Source organism: Triticum aestivum, chromosome 1B (assembly GCF_018294505.1).
Source record: "Triticum aestivum cultivar Chinese Spring chromosome 1B, IWGSC CS RefSeq v2.1, whole genome shotgun sequence".
In the NCBI taxonomy this organism is placed as follows: Eukaryota; Viridiplantae; Streptophyta; class Magnoliopsida; order Poales; family Poaceae; genus Triticum; species Triticum aestivum.
The window spans coordinates 37,394,407-37,410,756 of NC_057795.1; the positions used below are offsets into that span (position 1 = coordinate 37,394,407).

Below are 16,350 nucleotides of genomic sequence, written 5' to 3' on the forward strand. Positions count from 1 at the left end.
GTAGGGTCTACACACTTAAGGTTCGATGACGCTAGGGTTATAAAGGAAGCTTGTATGTGGTTACCGAATGTTGTTCGGAGTCCCGGATGAGATCCCGGACGTCACGAGGAGTTCCGGAATGGTCCGGAGGTAAAGAGTTATATATAGGAAGTCCTGTTTCGGCCATCGGGACAAGTTTCGGGGTCATCGGTATTGTACCGGGACCACCGGAAGGGTCCCGGGGGCCCACCGGGTGGGGCCACCTGCCCCGGGGGGCCACATGGGCTGTAGGGGGTGCTCCTTGGCCTACATGGGCCAAGGGCACCAGCCCCAAGAGGCCCATGCGCCTGGGGAAACCCTAAAGGAAGAGTCCCAGCAGGGGAAGGCACCTCCTAGGTGCCTTGGGGGGGGGGGGGAGGACTCCTCCCCTGGCCGCCGCCCCCTTGGAGATTGGATCTCCTAGGGGCTGGCGCACCCCCCCCCTTGGGATCCCTATATATAGTGGGGTAGGAGGGCCTCCCAAACACACCTTATGCCTTTGGTGCAGCCCCTCCCTCTCTCCCAAGTTCTTCTCCTCTCCCGTGGTGCTTGGCGAAGCCCTGCGGGATTGCCACGCTCCTCCACCACCACCACGCCGTTGTGCTGCTGTTGGATGGAGTCTTCCTCAACCTCTCCCTCTCTCCTTGCTGGATCAAGGCGTGGGAGACGTCACCGGGCTGTACGTGTGTTGAACGCGGAGGTGCCGTCCGTTCGGCACTTGGTCATCGGTGATTTGAATCACGACGAGTACGACTCCATCAACCTCGTTCACTTGAACGCTTCCGCTTAGCGATCTACAAGGGTATGTAGATGCACTCTCCTTTCTACTTGTTGCTGGTCTCTCCATAGATAGATCTTGGTGATACGTAGGAAAATTTTGAATTTTTGCTACGTTCCCCAACATCAACCATATGACGAATCGGGCTATCCGCTTGCTAATGAGGATATGGATGATATGCCTGGGCAGGGTCGTAGCAGGGATTGCAAAAAGTCTCTCATCATGAAATCCTCATAGGACACGCCTGATGATGCCGCCTCAACACAGGCTCAACTAGCCGGGCACGAGGGTCGTACAGTACATAGCCCGAGAACACTGGGGCAGGGGTTAAGGAAGGGTCTGGAAGGTGTGCCCAAGAAAAATGAGAGGAAGAGATCGAGGAAAATAACTGCCTCCAAACAAGCCAGAGCACATAGCAGCCAGACGATGCATTCTGAAGAGCATGTACCCGTGAAAGGTGCGGTCATGTTCCATCTCACGGGCGAGCCGATGCTACCGCCGAAACCGCTGGAGGCTCTATCAGGGGATCTCAGGAGACTGGATGACCATGTGCTTTCGACTGAGAAAAGCCTACTAGCCTCAAAGGATCCAGGATATCCGACATACGCGGCTCGTGTGCCTGAGGGGAAGTGCTAGGTCGAGACACGGCCCGCGGAGGTGTTCTTCCTGCGGTTTGACCATATCATTGAGATGTTTCTAACAAGGCGGCTCGATTTTACAATCGTCCGCCTTTTTGCGCTACATATGAGCTCCGTCATGAAGAGTGAAGAAGTCTCGCAAATCTGTGTGGTGGATCCGTACTACATGCACGAGTCTTTCTTGAGTCTCGGCGACTTTGAGCGTGAAACTGCTAGGGAGTACCTCCAAAACTTCATGGTACAGAATAAGGACCGGGAAGTTGTCCTCGTGCCTTATCATCCAAAGTAAGTCAGTTCCGGACAACCATTTCGTACATTTCAATCATCATTCTCTCTCATATGGGGAATAATTTGAGGTGTCTTTTCCCCGCAACGATAGGCGCGCCGTCCTTATCGTTCTTTACCCGCAAGTCTCCCACGCGTGTATTTTAACCCTTCCAGAGACTACGAGATAAAAGACTACACCCACATAATGAATATTCTAGATGATGCTCTCCAAGGCTTCAGCTTTAGAGGTGGCCACGTGCAGATCAGGAAACAAAGGAACAAGAAGATGGGTTTCGCGCATAAAACTAACTTCTCCTGCATCCATGTCCCAAAACAAAGCAAGAAGGATGGATTCTACATTCTCCATCTCATGATTCAGTTCAACAGGATCACCAAAAGCTTCGCATGAGAAGCAGAAATGATGATCATATCCACAAGTGGCTAGAATCTCATGGAGAAGCGGATTATAAACTTAGAGATGACTTCTTTCGCATCCAAAGCGACATTGCGACGATCATCATGAAATAAGTCGTCGATGAGAAGGGGATGTTCCAACACGGCCCTATATCGCAAGCTAACGTCCGAACTCGCATAGGCATGCAACGTCTAGACCTCACGCCGTTCAAGAAGCTAGGGTTCATCCTCGATGATATGGAAGGATGGAACTTCTAGTGATTTATGATGCCGATGATGATGATATGTGTCGGTTGAACTTGTATACTTTTTGTAGCGATGAAACTTTGTGATGTCCACGGTCCCTGCCGAACTTGCGTAACGCTACTTTGTTAGTTTGCGTAAGATGACCTGCGTACCTCTAGTTAATTAATTTGTGTACTGTATGTTGCATCTAGTTTCTAACCCTTTCTTTTTCGGTGTTGCTCTAGTATATTTTGTTGCATATATATGATTGTACATCCTCTTCATGAACATGCATCTCTAACAGGTACCTAGTTTCTTGACGGTGAGATGGAATTGCTATGTCGTGTACAAAGGGAAGGTTCCGGGGGTGTACAACGAGTGGCATGAGTGTCAGGCGCAAGTGAATGGGTTCACTAGTAGAAAAATGACTTTTACTACCGGTTCGTAAGGACCTTTAGTACCGGTTCTGGAACCGGTACTAAAGAGTGGGGAATAAAGGTCCCCCCCTTTAGTACCGGTTCAACACGAACTGGGACCAAAGGCCAACCACGTGGCACGAGGCGCGCCGTGGTCTGGGAGACCTTTAGTCCCAGTTGGTAAGGATTTTTTTATTTTTATTTTTTAAATAAAGCAAAAACAACCCGCCTACTGGGCCGGCATCGCCTGCATACGACTAGAAACCCAAACTCTAGTTGGGCCAGGATGCAGGCCCGTACGACACAGTAGGCCCCACAGGGCAGAAGACTTGCAATAGGCTCACAAAGGCCTGCTTAGAGGGGAGCTCTACACGGTAGCCGCGGCGGGGCTTATAAACCGGTGCGAGCTCCTCTCAACTAGCGAGGTGGGACTAAACATTATGTACTGCGGGTGGCAGCGCACCACCTTTAATACCGGTTGGTGGCTCCAACCGGTACTAAAGGGGGGGGGTCTTTAGTACCGGTTGGAGCCACCAACCCGTACTAAAGGCCACCACCTTTAGTACTGGTTGGTGGCTCGAACCGGTACTAAAGACCCCCCCCCCCCTTTAGTACCGGTTGGAGCCACCAACCCCTACTAAAGGCCACCACCTCTTTAATACCGGTACTAAAGGTTCGCCATGAACCGGTACTAATGAGCGCCGTCCGCCTGGCCATTGGAACCGGCACTAATAGTCACATGTGCCGGTTCAATTGCAAACCGGGACTAATGAGTTTCACATTAGACCCTTTTTCTACTAGTGGTTCACGGGCGCCAGCCATAAAGGCTTAAAAAGCAAACAAGAAGGAGAAGCTAGTTACTTGAGGTTCACGCTAGCGCGAGAGAGGACTCGTAACCGCCACCTCATGTACTGCATAGTTCCACTCTCACTCATAGTGATAGCTCTTCCTGCGTATACCTTTGTTTAGATGGATGACGTTGTTGTAGTTGCAAGTATTCGAGACTTGCATGTATCGCTATTTTCGAGATGATGACAAGATACCACTTTGTGTTGGATGATGATTATGATGAGACTATTTGTATGTATATGCTATGATTACATTTGTGGTCTCGCAGGCATTTGTATGTGTATCATGATGACATTTCTAGGTGCTAAAGATTCTTCTATAAAGCCTGTTCAAATACAAAACAAATATGCCGAAAAAAAAACAAAAAACTACTTAAATTAGTAGTAGCGAGTGTATAAAAGTTAGCAGCAGCGCCGCGATAGCAGTAGCGCATCATGGCAAAGCGCGCTAGAGCTACTAGCAGTAGCGAGCTTCCAGTTACCGCGCTGCTGCTACACTTGTGTAGCAGTAGCGCCGGTGACCACGCGCTACTGCTATGTGTTAGCTGTAGCGCCTTATTAGTAGCGCCACTCCCCACGCTATTGATACACCTAAAACCCGCGCTGCTGCTAGCCTTTTCCCTAGTAGTGTCACTATGTTGCGAGGCCGGCTCAGAATCGTTCGGGACCTTCGCAGACGAGGCATAACTCGACAGCTAGAGAAGAGCCGCCCCGAGGTCAGTGGTGGGATGATGGTGTTGATGCGTATGGAGTCGGAAAGCACCGTGGTTCTTCGTCTTCGGGAGGCGGTCGAGGCTATGCCTGGCAGAGTGACGGGTCTACCGAGAGGCCGTTTCTCGGCCCTCCAGGTGGTTTTGTCGAGGGAGCCTCAGGTCCGGACCACCGCCAGAGAGGTGGCTTTCGTGGACATCGTGGTGGTCGGGGTGGGGGCCGTTGGAGGTATCGCCGACAGCCTCCACCTCCTGCAGTTGTGGACCATGCGGCGTCAGAGGTGTAGATCGACCACGCTCAGTCCACGGATCTACTTCCCCAGGCGATGGATGTGGTGACGGCCTTGGCCAATGTTGAGGTTCCTACGACTGGGACTGTGGCTGAGGATACCGATAGGTCTGATACAGAGAGGGCGTCCAAGTGGGCACGTAGAAAGGAAAGGATGTTGTGCTACCGGTGTGGTGAGAAAGGCCACTTCATTGTTGAGTGCGTGGCCGAGCTATGTGAGTCGTGTGGCAAGCCAGTTCATGCCTCGGGGGATTGCCCGTTATTGCGTGACCAAGCTCCGGCTCTGACAATGTATGGGGTATATTGTGCTGAGCTAATGTTCTTTGAGTCACCGGCTGTGTGAGAGCTTCTGGAGGAGACAATGAGCTTGACCACCGGGGTTGTCAAAGCTACCCAGGGCGCGGTAACTGAGGCTCAGATTGTGAGGCGGCTTCAAGAGCTGGCACCGGGAGACTTCCAATGGGAGCTGGTTCCTCTCGAGGCTAATGTTTTTAAGGTTGATTTCCCCACTGTGGATGATTTGCAGAGACTGCTGAGCTTTGGCTTATGTAGAGTGCCTGGCACTAAGTGCATTCTGGAGTTTAATGAGTGGAAGAAGGTGGAGCCTAAGGGAAAGCCACTTACGCAGGTTTCGTTGAGGTTTTCGGGGGCTCCATCTAAGCCTTTGCAGGATGTTCGAGTTGTGGACACTATGGGTATTATGGTTGGCAAGCCGGAGAAAGTGGATATGGCTTTCACTCATACTCATGGAGTGGCCAGGATTTTAGTGAGCATTCTGGATATGGAGTACGTGCCCGATGTGGTCAACTGGACTTATCGAGGAGAGGTGTTTTCGCTCGAGATCGAGTTCGAGGACACGGATCTCTTTGCTGAGGCGATTAATGGGAATGATGTTGATATGCACGAGGGTGATGACGGGGCTGGTGCCAAGGGGGCGCCGACTGATGACTTGACTCGAGAGGGGTCTAACGATGCTCGCCCTGATGCTTAGTTGACCGGGGATGGGACCGGGGTTGAGCCGACGTCCTCACTAGCTGTGCCCATGACTTTGTTGCATCTTGGGTCCTTTGAGCTAGCCTCGGCCCCTCCCAGACTTTGGAGTGACCGGGTGGATTCTGATGATGTGTTTGAACATATGCTCCCTTTGTTGGAGTTCGAGGGTGCTGGCGGATCCTTGGTTGGACGCCTGGTGATGGCTTCGTCGGCGAGGGCTTTGGATGGAGTTGGGGAGGTAGAGCCAGTGGTTGCTCCTATTTCCCTTGCTTCACCTATGGTCGAGGCTCCGGAGATGACGACTGTGTCCGAGGTGGAGCTTGGGGGAGGGAGTTCGGGGCAGAGGGCCTCGACTTCTCTCCTCCCTATCCCGATGCCGACAACGCCGGTATCAATGACGGTGGCTGGTGCTGGGAGAGGTAGCCTGAGGCAGGAGGCCTCGGCTCTTTCTCCTCCGATCGTGGAGACGGCGCCTGCGCCTCCAGTGGCACTGGGAGGGGGAGGCCTGGGCCAGGCGGCCATGGCTCCTCCTTCCTCTTCGGTGGTCAGGAGGACCGTGTCTCCGTCGACGACGGCGCCCGTCTCAGCGCCGAGGGGTGGGGCGGGAGGAGGGCTAGGGCAGGCGGCCCCTGTCATCCTCTCTACCATCGTGCCCATGGCCCTGGGCCTCGGTGTGGGGCACTCGTCCGAGGGGCATGGGAGCCCTCAGCCGCCTCCTCCGGTAACCTCGGTTGATCCTTTGAGGGATTCCGTGTGGGGATTTACTAGGGAGGAGGTCGTTGCTTTTGGCGGGATCCCTTACCAGGTCTCGACGGGGAGACAGATGAGTGCTCGCGTTCTGGAGCTTCCAGAGGTTGATGACATGCAGCAGAGGTGCGCTATGAGGGTGGCCAAGCTTCATGATGCTGAGATCTCTACTGGTATGTCCGTCAACATATCTAATTCTTTACTGCATTTTTGTAATGAGGAAATTATATATAATGCAAATCAATTAGGAGTTTCACTAGGGGCTACTGATAGTGAGATTTCCAAATCGGTGAAAGATATGTTAGATTTGGAGGCGGAGCGTGCCTTAGAGACTATTCGTAATCTCGCAGCGGTAAAACCATGAATGATGATGAGATCGATGCGTTAGGGGTTAGAGTGCTCGATAACCTGTGTGCGGATCTAGCACCCTCCCATCATGAGTCTGAGGACGATGATGTGCCCCTAGATAATGCAGGTGTTAGTACCGCTGAGCCCGATTATGAGGACCGGGTGACAGAACCTAGTAAACAAAAGCGCAAGTGGAAACGGAAGATTTATCCCGACTCTGCAGTTCGTAGGAGTGCTAGGATTCAGACTACTAAAAAATTTCATGATGAAATATGAAAGGAATCTTTTGGAATAGCAGAGGTCTGAAAGAGTTGGCTAAAAGAAGGTTTCTTGCTGAGGCATCTCTGGAGCATCGTCTAGATTTTATTGCTCTTTCAGAAACTGGTAGAGATAACTTTGCGCCCCAGTTTCTTTCCTCTCTTGTGGGTGGTGTTGATTTCTACTGGCAATGCCTCCCTCCGCGGGAAGATCGGGTGGTATCTTGCTGGGTGTGAGATGTGATTCGCTTGAGGTTTGAAGTGTAGTGATGGGAGACTTCGCGGTTAAGTTTCGAGTCAGGTCTAAAGTTGATGGGTTCAACTGGGCGTTGGTGGCGGTTTATGGTGCCGCACAGCCCGAGCTTAAACCGGAGTTTCTGGCGGACCTTGTTCAAATCTGTGGGTTTGAGCAGCTTCAAATTTTAGTTGGGGGTGATTTCAATATCATTAGGAGGAGGGAGGAGAAGAATAATGATAACTTTGACGGCAGGTGGTCATTTATGTTTAATACCATTATTGAAAGCTTGGATCTGAGGGAGATAGAGCTTTCTGGTAGAAAGTTTACCTGGGCTAATGCTCTGCCAAATCCGACTTACGAAAAGCTTGATCGAGTTCTCGCGAGCGTGGAGTGGGAACAGAAGTTCCCTCTTGTTATGGTTCAAGCTCTCCCGCGGGGCGTATCCGAGCACACGCCCTTGTTCGTGGACTTAGGGGAGCCGAACCACTTGGGAAACAAGAACACCTTTTCACTCGAGATGGCCTGGTTCGAACGTGAAGGGTTCTTGGACCTGATTGCCAGGGAATGGGCTAAGGGTGCAGGAGGTAGGACTACGACCGAGTGTTGGCAGAATAAGATTAGGAATTTGAGAAGTTTCTTACGGGGTTGGGCTAAGCACCTTAGTGGGGTGTATAATATTAAAAAGGATAGGCTCCTTTCTCTTATACAGACCCTGGACTTAAAGGCTGAATCCACGATTTTGCTGCCAGCTGAACTTCAGGTTAAAAATGAGGCAGAGAAGAGGTTGAAAGAACTTCTTCGCGAGGAAGAATTGAAGTGGGCTTTGCGGGCTAAGGTCCGCAAAGTGGTCCAGGGGGACGCGAATACTCAATTCTTTCACTTGATTGCTAATGGTAAGCACAGAAAGAAGATAATCTTCCAACTTGAACAAGATGAGGGCACTATTGTAGGACAGGACAACCTAAAAAACTATATAACCGAGTATTATAGGCAGTTATTTGGACCTTCGGAGGATAATTGTGTGTCCCTCGATGAGTCCAGGACTGAGGATGTGCCGCAACTATTGGCTGCTGATAATGATATTCTGGTTGCCTTGTTCTCAGAGAAGGAAGTGTTTGATGCTATTGCATAGATGAAAAATAATAAGGCTCCTGGACCGGATGGATTCCCGGTCGAGTTCTATAAAAAGTGCTGGCACATTATTAAGGGGGATTTGCTACCTTTGTTTCATGATATGTTCGCTGGACAGCTTCACTTATATCACTTGAATTTTGGAACTATCACGCTACTTCCTAAGAAAACGGATGCTGTGAGAATTGAGTAGTTCAGGCCGATATGCCTTCTCAATGTTAGTTTCAAAATCTTTACCAAGGTCAGGACTAATAGGCTCACCTAGATTGTGCATTCTGTGGTGGAACAGTCCCAAACTACTTTCAAGCCGGACAGAAACATCCTTGAAGGGGTGGTTGTCCTTCATGAAACGCTCCATGAAATCCATTCCAAAAAATTAGATGGAATAATTTTTAAGGTAGATTTCGAGAAAGCGTACGGTAAGGTCAAATGGCCATTCCTCCAACAGGCATTGCGTATGAAAGGTTTTGATGAAGCCTGGCGTCGCCAGGTTGAATCATTTACGCAAAAAGGGAGTGTGGGAATTAAAGTGAATGACGATATTACTCATTACTTCCAGACACATAAAGGCCTAAGACAAGGAGATCCAATGTCCCCTATCCCGTTTAACATTGTGGTTGATATGTTAGCGATTTTGATAGGAAGGGCTAAGGAGAATGGTCAAGTAGGTGGTTTGGTACCTCATCTTGTTGATGGAGATTTATCCATTCTTCAGTACGCTGATGATACAATCATCTTTATGGAGCATGACTTGGCCAAGGCGAGAAATATGAAGCTGGTGTTATGCCTTTTCGAACAATTGACCGGGTTAAAGATTAACTTTCATAAGAGCGAGTTGTTCTGCTTTGGTAGAACCAAAGGCGAACATGAGGCTTATAGGCAATTGTTTGGGTGCGAGTTAGGGGATTTACCTTGCTCTTACCTAGGTATCCCAATCCACCATCGTAAGCTGACAAATAGAGAATGAAAGTGCATCGAAGACCAATTTGAGAAGAAACTAAGTTGCTGGAAGGGCAAGCTCATGTCATACGGAGGCCGATTAATTCTTATTAATTCGGTGCTGACGAGTATGCCTATGTTTCTCCTATCATTCTTTGAAGTCCCAGTTGGTGTCAGGAAAAGACTGGACTTCTATTGATCGCGTTTCTTTTGGCAGGGTGATGAACTAAAAAGAAAATACCGGCTTGCTAAATGGGATATCATTTGCAGACCGAAAGACCAAGGGGGTCTTGGTATTGAGAATCTCGAAGTAAAGAACAGATGCCTTCTCAGTAAGTGGCTGTGGAAGTTGTCATCTGAGACTGATGCCATGTGGGCGCAAATCCTTCGCAGCAAGTACCTACAGACAAAATCCTTGTCCCAGGTCACAGTCAGGCCGACTGACTCGCCTTTGTGGAAAGGACTGATGAAAGTCAAACAATCCTTGTTTAATAGGACAAAGTTTGTCATTGGCAACGACGCCAGTACACGGTTCTGGAAGGATACTTGGCTCGGCGACACACCCTTGGCCATTCAATATCCGTCTTTATATCGTATTGTTCAACGACGTGAGGTGTTCGTTGCAATGGTATTTCAATCTATCCCCCTTAATATTCAGTTCAGACGGTCGCTAGCGGGCAATCGTTGGGAAGAATGGCTCCGTCTAGTTAGAAGACTGATGGAGGTTCAACTTTCTCAACAACCTGATGAATTACGCTGGAAACTGACTAGGTCTGGAGTTTTCATAGTTAAATCAATGTATATTGATGTTCTTAATTCGAACTCCATTCCTACCTCCAAGCATGTTTGGGCTATCAAAGTTCCATTGAAAATAAAAGTTTTTATGTGGTTTGTTCATAAACAAGTTATTTTAACCAAGGACAACTTGATAAAGCGTAATTGGACAGGACCTACTAGGTGTAGTTTCTGTGATCGGGATGAGTCGATCAAACACCTCTTTCTTGATTGCCCGTTGGCCAAGGTCCTTTGGCGGACGGTCCACATTGCTTTTAATATTACTCCACAGAATTCTGTCAACACGTTATTTGGGACATGGCTTAATGGGATTGAGCCTGACTTAGCGAGACATATTCGTGTTGGAGATTGCGCTTTGTTGTGGACTATTTGGAATTGCAGAAAATATTTGGTTTTTAACAGAACATCACATATTCACTTTTTGCAGGTTATTTTCTGAGCCACGGCATTGATCCGTCCGTGGTCGCTACTCACTCCGATGGACGCCAGGGAGCACTTGGTTACTGGATCCATCCGCTAGGAGATGGTAGCTCGGGAAATCTTCAACCGGTTTGGATGGCGGTCATGTAATAGGATAGGCAATTAGTTTATCTATCTATCTTTAGCCGGCCGGTTGTGTCGTCTTTGTGTGGCTAGTTTGTATTTCTAGCCCTTTTTGGCTCTGTGTTACCTTTCTTTTCAATTTTTTTACTGTTGGAGATGTTGGCACCTTGTTTGGAACCTTTTTATTTGGTTAATAAGATGGCCGTATGTATCACTCTGATGCAGAGACCGGGGAGAACCCCCTTTTCGAAAAAAAAATATTTTATTTTTTCCGGTGTTACAAGACTTGGCTACATAAATTTGTGCATTTGCGTACAGGTGAACAAATGCCTTTATGAACTCATTTTAATCCAATCAAGTATACTAGAATTATTTCGGTGCTCATACCAGCCAATTTAACAACTGAGGATTGTAACAGCTACACTTTAGTGTTAAATCTTTTTATGTTCATACCACATGTAGTATTGTTCAACATTTCGAATGTAAAATATCAATAACCCAATGGATCTTTAGCTGATGTAGTATTTTCTATTCATTCATTAGGCACAATATTTCTCCAAATCAACTCATAGAAGATAGAAAGTCCCGCAGCAACGCGCGGGGTATCATCTAGTTCCTCAAAAGCTGGCTACGTTATCTAATTGATTCACGGCCGGCCGGAAATCCAGGCCCATATAAAACTTGGCACTCTCGAAATCTTACCGTTGCGACTACATACGTACCTAGCTGCCTTCTGGCCATTACTTTGGTCTTCCGGCCAGACGTGCACGTAACAGATGAAGCTAGCCGTGAGTATGTAGTATGTTGCCAGCTAGCCTCTATGTAATTGATTCACAACCGGCCCGAACCCACGCCCAGATTTTAATCTCAAGATTAGTAAAACAGATGAAGCTAGCTGCTAGTAATTAATTCAAGGCCTTCAAGCCAGTTCCGCTGAGACCAAGCCATTAATCTCGATGGGGCTAACAATTTGAAGGAGCAAGGTAGTACGTACAGGTAAAACTAATCAAGACTAAGAGCTCGCTGGTCATTCATTGAGATTAACAACCAATTAAGAGGCTGTAGGATATGCAATGGTGAGGCACAAATTTTTCCTAGTCAGTTCTAGTAGGTCGTGACGAAAATTGTGGATTCATGGTTGAGGTTCGGATGATCAGCCGAGGGTTGGCCGGTTAACTCAGCGGAGACAGGGCAGCAAAACCATGGTCACTGAGGAGCATACACGTGTGGGAAAGCTCAGATGATCAGCCGAGGGCAGCGAGGCAAACTCCGCGGCGGCGGCGTGCACACAAGCTAGGTCGTCCGTATTTTCTTTTTGTTTTCTCTGACCGAAGATGCCAACAGACTTTTGTGATGTACAATCTCTTTCTAGCTATACAATTGGATTGGGTAGTGGAAAATTTAATGTAGGGCATCGGCAGGAGTCTGTTGTCCTATTCTTTTGTCTTGTTTCATTAATGGACTCAAGTAATGGAATTACCAATCTATGGCATGGACCTTTTTTTTCTGTTTGTTTTTACGATGGCATAGATGAATCCTGGAGACGTGTCAAGACATTTTCTACGTAATGGCATTGGTGGGTAATTTAGAGATGATTACCTTTAAAGTGAATCCAACGGCTGTGATTTTCTGATTTACATAATTAAAGGCCAGATATTTCTAATCATTGTGGAATTTTCATGCCTATTTATATTTTATTTGGTTATCCCGTAAAGCACTTTTTATATATAATAGATATCAAGTGAACATAAGATACAACCAGATAATGGGTAATTGAAACCACAGACAAAGTCACCCTAAAAAAGTGGGAGATTACAACCAATGCCATACACCTCAATATTCTTTCCGAAGCTTTAGCCAAACTCGTCTTCGTTGTGCCACCATAGCTTCACTTGCAATGGAAAACATAGGGAAATTCAACCACTAAAGTACCTACAAGACATGTAGAAAACCAATCCTCATTTAACCCATGCGATAGTAGGCCACCACGTACGACAGAGATGGGCAAACATGCCAAGCGTATCGACAGGGGCATCACCCTGACATAGGCAAGCAGTCAGTCAATATCACCAGGGCCGGCCCATAGGCCGGGCAAAAGGGGCGACCACCCCGGGCCCCAAGAGGGGAGGGCCCCAACTAAAACTTATATTAGTAAGAACTACAGAAGTATACATTACATTTGAAAGATTATTAAATGGATAAAATAGAGTCTCAATTTGCAGAAGCGTAAGTTCACACCATATACTAATAAGTTATACCACACATAGGCAAACCAATCCGACTGGCGAAGTTGAGCTCAAATACATTAGTGTGTCTTTACAATGCATGTCTTAGTATCTTAATAAAAATTCTGATATGTATATTTCTATGTTTAAACCAAGACCCAACTTATAATTTGATAAGTGTGTAGGCATCTCATTTGTACCAATCCAAACCATGTGAATCTGAACGAGCATGTCAGGTAATGGAATCATACGTAAAATTACAATCAACAACATTTTTGTTTCTTCGATGATTCTATTACTAAACCAAACTTGGCAGCCGCATTTTCTATTCCTTTAGAAGTTTACATGAATATGTCTGCCTAATATACACTAGAAACCACTATTAAAATATTTGTTAGAGTGTATATAATTTAAAAATCTCTAGCATAATATCCAATAATATCAAGAGATATATGAACACACGCATAGATATGCAAATGTGTATACACTACGTCGTTTATGCAATATTAGAAAAATAAATCTGAAAGATTGTTTTAACAATAAAGAAAAAACTGGTACATCATAAAATCTTTATTTTGTAGAATTAAATTTTTTAATGATATACATTACAACTGCATATAAATGAATAATACAACTATTATTTGGGAACATTTTATGTGGCTAAGAAATAAAAATATATATTAATTATAACTGTAATATGATACACTTAGTTTACAATAAGTATAAAAGTTTAGTATGAAAAACAATTATTTTACATTGCCCCGGGCCCAAAAACGCTTTGGACCGGCTCTGTTCCCATCGGAGCCGACGTACGAGCATTAGCCGTTTTGGGTGAGTACAACGAGAAGAGTCAGAGAACAGTAGCTCGTCGGCCAGTGGAATGTACTGGTAAGTAGGGACGTGAGGCGGCTGTGGGGCCGCAGGCCGTGGCCCTGGACTGCTGGGGAGGCCCGTCACTGCTGCAGCGGCGGAGACGTGGGGCTTATCTGTCACTTCGGCAGGGTGGGCGGGCCACCACGAATAGGGTCACAACATAGTCATCAAAGGGAGGCTCAGCTGGCTGGTCAGGCACAGCGGCAGGGTCGGGATGGGGAGGGCTGTGGGGCGACCGTGGGAGCTGCGGGGGTTCCATCTGGATATTCCTGAATACTTTTTCCAATTTCCAAATGCCTACATGTCCTTTTATATTTTTTTTTCACATGATACGGGTGCCCCTATGGCGGTTATTAAAACTTTTGAATTATATTTGAAATCATGAACAATTTCTAAGTTAGTGAACATATTTTCAAATTCGTCAACATTTTTTAAAATCATGAACAGTTTATGAATCGATGAACTACTTTGTTATTCACGAACATTGTTTTAATTTTGAGAACATTTTTTAAAACTAACAAACAATATTTGAACTGGCGATAATTTCGTTCAATTTCATTAATATTTTTTAATACATGAACTTTTTTTCAAAATATTGAATACTTTTTAATACAGAAACAAAGTTAGTTTGTATGTTCGATTTTTTTCCTTTTTCCATTTTCTTTTCCCCATTTTATTTCCAAAAAATTGAGTTTTATGGGGTTAGTATATGTAGGGGCTTCCAATACTAACAAATGTCAACTTTCCACTATGAAAAATGAGGTTTCAAGTAATATTACGGTGCCTACGGCGCACAACTCCTGTTCGCCTCCTGCTCGTTGAATTTTCATAAACATCTTGAAGCGGGGCATAAGTCGAAGTGTCTGTTAGCCGTACAACGTGTTTGTCATAATAACCTCACTAGTGTAGAAAAGCCTAGCTATGATGTGGAAAAAACGGTCTTGCTGGCGTCGACACCCGACGCCAGCAATATGGCACCACTGTTAAAAGTTAGTGGTGCCATTGGAGCCCACGTCAGCAGTATTTCACATGTTGACGATTGCCACGTGGCCAACACCAACGCTAAGTACCTTACCACTGTCTTACCTTATTGGCCAACACTAGCAAACTGATCTTTCACTAATAAGAAATATATTCTACATCACAAACTAAATAATTCAACTTCATAAAAGATACTAGCTAGTTAGAGAACTCCATAATTCAACTTCACAAACTAAATAGTCCACTCTTGATGAAGGATTAACTTCAACTAACGAATCTCGTGTTTGTTGTTCTGTCCATCTTTTTTCAAATGATTTATCTCCATCTTGAGGTCATTCCTCTCGGTCCTGATGAGTTTTCCCTCCTTGTTCAACTTATCCCTCTCCTCGATCAGTTGCTCTCTCTCGTCCCTCACCCTATTAGTCTCAAAGAAGAGATTAGCCTTCTTGTTCAGAAGTCGACTCGTCTTCGCCTTCAGCGAGGCATTCACCTCTTGCAGGCTATTGATGATATATAGATGAGCCTCAAAGAGATTGCGGTTGCCTCTATAATTGGCCATGACCTGATGCACTTTAATTTGTTAGAAAAATAAATAATGTTGGGTTGGGTTGCAAAGTATTTTTAAAGTATGTCAGGAATACTACAATACATTGAGGTGTTTGGCTCTACGACCATTGAACTATGACAACAAATGACAATTGAACTATGCATGACAATAGTTGCGTACAATACGGCATTTGACAATTGAACTATATATGACAACAAGGAAGGAAGCACACACGTGCACGATACATTTGCTAGAGATAACCTCGGCACTAAGGAATTATTCCATCATGTAAAATCATATCGAATAAGTTATTATGCATAACTCATGATGTGGCATTACTACGAATCAACCAAATTATTTCTAAAAAAGTAAAAGTAAACAATAACCATTCACCACAGTTCATACAGAGAACTTAGAAGATTACATACTCTGAAACTTCATAATCAGTGTTCAGTATAATAGGTAGATGTAAGAGCTAGCTTATTCCCCAAACAGAGTAAAATTTACATGTTTTCAGCCCATGCCCACCCCATGATTTCATCTCATGCTCCGCCACTGAACCCTAACTAATCGAGAGTGAAGAAAACAAATGGGATGCTCACTGAAGATTGGAACGTTGTGCGTTGTTGACCGCCCATGTCTTCGTCGCCGTAACCTGCCTTCATCGCTGAAACCTTAACATTTTGGATGAAATAAATAATAAGCAGAAAATGGTTGACAATGCAGCGAGAGGGGTGGTGTAGATGTATGGCAACGAGAGGGGGAGGCCTAGAAGAATACTTCAGCACCGGAAATGGACGGAATCATCGATAGAAGGGAGTCGATCGACGGAGGTGGCGGAGAGAGAGAGAGAGAGAGAGAGAGAGAGAGAGAGAGAGAGAGAGAGAGAGTAGGGGTGTTATCAGAAGCCATGGCATCGGTGTCGAGGGAGTAGTGGAAGGAGAGGACGGAGTTGAAGACGAACCGGCAGTAGTCGCGTTGAGACATGTCACAAAAACTTTATCGCCCTTCTCTTGATGCAGGATCGCGAATGATTGGGTTCCAGAGGCCTAATCTTCCAAACGGCCGTGCATGCACATGGTTGACAGGTTGGGATCTTCGGAAGGAACACAATGAGTGTAATAGTCGAT

The 16,350-nt window shown here is 46.2% G+C and overlaps 1 pseudogene; it reads left to right on the forward strand.

Moving 5' to 3' along the window:
• The first annotated feature begins 5,645 nt into the window (after positions 1-5,645).
• LOC123076565 (uncharacterized) lies at positions 5,646-10,592 on the forward strand (annotated as a pseudogene).
• The last annotated feature ends 5,758 nt before the right edge of the window (positions 10,593-16,350 follow it).